Consider the following 6000-nt stretch of genomic DNA (forward strand, 5'->3'; position numbering starts at 1 on the left):
CTCAGCCGGCCCTGGCACCAGCTCTGCAAGGCTTGCACTGCTCAGCCTGAAACAAGAGCTGTGTCCCTGCAGCTCCCATGCACCGGCTCCTTATCGCTGACCCGCTCTGTCAGTGCAGATGCTTGACTAATGTTCCCTTGTAAAATGTTGTGTTAAGCACATTCCAGGCGCTGACATTAAATACCCGGGCCAGGGCAGCGCTGAGCCAGCCCCAGCCACACGCCGCTGCTGCCGCAGCCAAATTTGCTTTTTCTGCCCCGTCCCCAGCTCCCCCTGCCCTCCCTCGGGCACAGCCAGCGTGGGCAGCGGGGGAAGGAGGCAGCGGGCAGGACCGCGGCTGTCTGGCAGATGAAATAATAATTACCCCGGCAGCCTCCGGCCTCCCTCGCATTCCTCTGTGCTAACAGCTCGGCTTATTTTGTTTTCATCCGCAAATATTGACTCGTCGGGTTCTTTTCACCTCGTGCCTATTAAAAAGGCATTGCTCAGAGTATTGTTATTGAATTTGCTCTGCAGCTGCGAGAAGCATCCAGCAGCTTGAAGGAATTCACCCACACCGTTGTTAGCGCAGGCCCTGAGGGCCGTGTGCCCTCAATACCCTCCAAAACTGCTTTGCCTGCTGCTCTCCGACAGACAGGACCTGGGTCTGGCTCGGCAAGGATTCTGTCCAGCCTTTCCTCCAAGGGGGAGATCAGGATGGTGCTGGGGATGAGGCAGAGCCATGATCTGCTCCTGGGGGATGCTGCTTTGCTGCTCGGTGCCTCAGTTTCCCTGCTCAGCCTTGTGATTCCTGACCATTTCCGTAATGGGCTGGGAGTGTTAATTATAGACATGCGATTTAACAGCCTGACCTTTTGTTGCTGCAACTTGTCCTTCAATATTCCCTTCAGCTTGAAGAGGTGGGAGTTGTTTCCAGATGCCTTAACGTGGCTGGAGCAATAACCAGAAAAATAAATCCCTTCATTTCTCCCCGAGCTGAATTCTCTGGGTAATTAGTGAGCGTGACAGCAATGCTCACACAGCCCCGGCGTGAGAGTCTGGGATCATGACTGGGGGGATGTTGATGCCTCCCCCCCTTCAGGGGGTGTTTGGGGTGAGGCACAGGGATGTACAATCCCTCCCCTCTTTCCCCACAGCGCTCAGCCAAGGGCAGGGGCAGCGGGAGAGCAGCCTGCTCGTGAGGAAAGCCCCTGTTTCGGCAGCTGTGCTCAGCTTTGGCATCTCTCCCAGAATAAAACTGACTGGCACCACATTCCCAGGGACTGCCCTCTGTCCCCAGCCCTCCCTCCAGGGGAAATCCCAGGGATGCCAGCACTCTGTGGGCGGATCTCACCTGATTCCCAAATGGGAATAGGAATTGAGACAGGTGAGAAAGGTTGAAGCATCAGAGGACACCCTGAGGTGGGTGTCCTTACTGAAACCTCTCCCTGTCACCTGTGAGTGTCCCAATGGACCCTTCTCCATCAGGGGTCTGACAGATGACTGTTCCTGTGGGTGGGTTGGGCTGTGGTGACCCTTGGGATCCTCAATGTCCACATCTATGGCAGGATCCTTTGCTCAGCTTCTCCACCCTTCTAACCTCCCTCCAGATGTCTTTTTAACCTCTTCCAGCACGAAAAGAGCCAGCAGGTGAAATCCCAGCTCACCAACCCTGCCCAGACCCCAGCAATAGCCACCATCCAGGTGTGGGACATCATGAAGAGCTCTGACCCTGTGGTGGAGGGATGCTGTTTTTGGGGGAGGGATGGATGGTGTGTGGCACATGATCCCAAACTCCCTGCACTGAGCAGGTTGCCTCCTGCCTCATGACCAGCCTGCACAGAGGAACGCGGCCGCCTCCTTCTCCCAGCGCCTGTTTGTGGAAAGCAAATGTCAGCGTTGTCATGCCCAAGTGTTTATTTTGGAAACAGCCGGGGGGGCCTGGCCAGCAGGCACAGGGGACATGATCCTCCTTCATGGCAAGGAGGATCAGCCACCAGGCAGCAGCTCCTACCACGCCCCAGCGAGGATGTGGCTTGGCCAGAGGGCTCCTTTCTGCTGCCCTTGGCCTGCACCGCATCAGGTCTGTCACAGACACTGGCCAGGCTCAGGGAGGGCACCGTGCTGGGCCCTGGTGGCAGCCAAAGCCCAGGGAACACAGACCTGCCTGGGGTACCACGGCACCTCGGGGTGACCCGTAAGGGCGCTGGCTCTGGCCAACACCCAGGGTCATTCCAGGCATAGCAGTTCCATGTCCCTGCCCGGGGTGCGAAGAAAATCATCTCTGAGAAGTGTCCTGTTCTCCTGACCTTTGCTCTCCAAATATTTAGGATCCCACAGTGCACAGTCACAGGCCTTGTTGGGCTTCAGTGTGATGCCATTTGCCTCCTGTCTCAGCTGTCCCCAGTAATTCATCTCTGGCTTGCTGATCTGGGGATGTGGAAGATCCTCTAGCACCACCAGGCTTCCCTGAGGTGAGTGCAGGCACCAGGGCACCCTCCCAAGCTCTGTCTGTCCCTTGTTCCCTGCACACCCACATTTCCCCCTTGCCACAGGCTGATGGTCACCAGGAATTGAGGGGACCATCCATGGAGGGCAGTCCCCTGCCCCTGGCAGGGTTCACTCTTCCCTCCCCGGTTTGCATCTGTCACTATTCCAGCAGTGACAAGAGAGAGCTCAAGCATGGCCAGAGTGAGCAAACCCTGGCAAAGTGTTGGACTTTGCATTAGGGAAGATGCTGGGAAAGTGTATTTGGGTTCTGTGTAACAAGCAAGAGGAGAAAACTGGGATTTACACAAGTCAGCAGTAAACCAGAGAGGCAAGCCCAGACCCCAACAAAGCCTGGGATTTTTTGGGCAAGGACTGGTGGCTTTGGGCAGGCTCAGACCTGAGCCCTTGGAGGGTCTGAGCTTGCTGTCAGAAGGTGGCATTAATTAAGAAGGATGCTCTTCTCTCCTGGGGTGGTTGTGGATTTACTACCCCTGTTTCATGAGTTCTCTGGGGTATCTCTGCCCAATGGTTTTTTGGAAGAAAAAACCTGTTTGGACAGGTCTGGGCTGAGGATGGGGACCATCAGAAAACACTCCCGAAAGAAGAACTTTGTTTGGACAGTTACACCATCTCAGTGAGGAGGGAGAGTGCTCAGCTGGCAAGTCCTTGAGGAAATGGCACTGGCTGCCACTGAGCATTAGTGAGGGTGCAAGGGGAGAAGAGCTCAGGAGGAGGAGGATGCTGAAAGTAGGAGGGACATTTTGAAAGGGGCCACAGTGGCTATTGAATTTTCTTTGCTCTGACCAGAGGTACAGCTTATTGTACATCCTAAAATCCCAGGCCTGGCCATTTTGGTTGAACATCCACTTCTTCCACAGAGGACATTCCTATTGATAGCTGATGCAGTAAAGGAATAAGGATTACTTAACCACAGAATATTCAGTGCTTTAGTTGAGACAGAGCCATAAAGGATGTGCCCATCAGAGACCACTGAGCCAGAAGTCCCAGACAGACCCTGCTGTTCAGAAGCCCCTTTGCTACTGCTTGCCATGGGCTGAGGATGGCAAAACACCCAAACCTCAGCTTGCATGGTTTTATGATGAGATAAAAGTCTGTGATGCTTCACTGACAAAAGGGCATTTTAAAAAGCTCTTTTAAAATGAAAATTTATGAAACTAAATTATCACTAATTATATTTTCACACTTCTTTTTAAATTAGAGGTGATTTTTCAGTGTGCTGGTTGAAATCTTGATAGAAATTCTTTTATTGGCCAGACACTACATTTTCCTAGCAAAATCTGTATTTCTGATGGTTTCCAAAAATAACAATAATTTCAACACAAAATACCAATGAAATACCACAAAAAAGGTGCCAGTTTCAAATCATGTGAAAAAAAAAAAGTGAATTTTTTTATTTTTCAGATGGATTTGTTTTCTTGAGAGATGATGTTATTTTCTTGAGAGAAAAGAAACCCCAAATGATGGCAGCAGCACAGCTTAGATTTTCAGCAGATGCAAGCCAGGTCATCCCCACAGGGGCTGGCCCTGTGTTGCATGGAGGGAGGATTTAGCCCTGTGTGTTTATATGATGCCCTCACCCCTCTCCATTTGCTGCTGACACCACTGGTAGCGCTCCTGCCTGCACCAACAGGGCTGCAACTGGATGCTGTAGAGCAAAAACCCCTATGGAGACAGAGAGAAAATCACAAGTAAATGAAAAATGGAAATTGAAAGGTGAGGTCTGAGGAGAGGAAGTGACTCATGGGTTGGGAATGAGGGATAGGGTCTTGGGGAGGCTCGGCAGCTCGAGCTTCAGTGACCCCCGACTGCGAGGAGTCGTGGGGAGGACGGAGGAGAGGCCAGGCATGGAGCAATGAAAGGAACAGTCGAGCCCAGGGAGAGCTGTGAAACCCTGGAAGACAAGTCCATGGCGGTCATGCAGAAAGGGGAGGAATACCCAGCCTTTCCAGACTGTCTGAGATGTTTATCCTTGTCTCTGCTTGGAGTGGGGGCTGTGTGAGACACGACGAGTGGAGACTCGAGGGAAGCCAGGAAAGCCGATGCATCTCCAGCAATGGCTTAAAGCTGTGTGCAAACTCCTCATTCTGCATCTGCTGTGCTGCGTGGGGAAAGGGGCAGCATTTCCTAGGCCACTGTAGCATAAAGGAATGGGGCTATGTTTGAAATATGTTTGAAATAGTTTGGATATCCCCAAATGAAGCCTCTGACCTCCTTCTGCAAAAGCCATCACGTGTGTGCAGTCAGGGCTGGGCGAGGTGGCGAAGGATGTGTGGGTGCAGTGGTGGCACACAGGTACCACATCAAACATGCCAATGTGGGGGGAGTTAGGGCTCCTTTCCTCACCACCCTCCAGGAAATCTGTGTCTGTGTGTAGTGGGGTTTTTGGTGTATTTGCATCTGGTTGTAAAATAACCTATTAGGATGCCTGCTGTGCCTTGGCAGATGGTGCCTGAGATATTGCAAAGACCTTGTGCCCACAAAATGGGACCAGCTCAGGAATCAGAGAGCTTCTTGCAAAGGTGCTGCAGTTGGCAGCTGGAGACCAAGCTGTGTGCTCACCCACTGGGGTTCTCTGCCTGCCCTAACTCCATCTCCCAGGTGCCTGCACCCTCCTGTCCCACTCCACATGGCTCCCATGGCATCCTCATAGCTCTGAGATCACACAGAGGGCAAGCCCAAAAGGCATCCTTGGTCCCTGTCTTTGGAAACACTGAGCTGTCCTTGGCTTCCTTAGAGCCTGATTTGCATAGAAGGGAAATACTTGGCTCTAACTGACTTAGTCTGGGCATGGTTTTCAGAGGGACACAATGCTTACCACGGAGTTATGGAGCAAAATGACTTTTTCCACCACTCAGGGGAAGGAACTATATACATATACACACATAGATAATAGATATCTTCTTTTGCAGGTAAATAAAGCTCTTCATTTCACCCCACCATAGTGAAATAGACTTTAAGCTATGATAGCAGTTTGTGTCATTTATTCTATGAACATCCAGATATGTCTCTGCCATTCATGCATGGTTTGAGTGAAGTATTTCTAGGAGCAAAGCAGGCTGGAGATGCTCCTTTCTCAAGAGAATGCAGCAGTTGCCTGGAAACCCTACTGGTTTCTGAGTTGCCATGTGCTAGGATATGAAAAAGATTTAATTCAGGGTCTGTTCCCTCAGAGGTATATAAGACAACCTCAAGGAAAAGGAGCTGAAGGGGATCTCTTGGTCCTTCAACCTTTGTATCCAATCATTGCTTCTGGGGACAGAGAAGGAAGAACCCTGTTATTTGGAACATGAAATTATTACTCCAGCTACTGCAGCATGGAGGTGCTCTATTTCTCAGGTTTTAGCACATATAGAGAAAAGCACAGTTTTTAATGATTTCCTCTGTGTGGAAAGTCCCAGAAATACCACACAGAACCTACCAAAGCCCTGGCTGGGCTTCCACTGTCATGGAGTGGTTTCCATGCTCACGTCCAAAAGGCTTGTGGCCAACCCAGTTCAAACTCAGCATGTG

This window comes from Agelaius phoeniceus, chromosome 8, assembly GCF_051311805.1.
Source record: "Agelaius phoeniceus isolate bAgePho1 chromosome 8, bAgePho1.hap1, whole genome shotgun sequence".
Lineage (NCBI taxonomy): Eukaryota > Metazoa > Chordata > Aves > Passeriformes > Icteridae > Agelaius > Agelaius phoeniceus.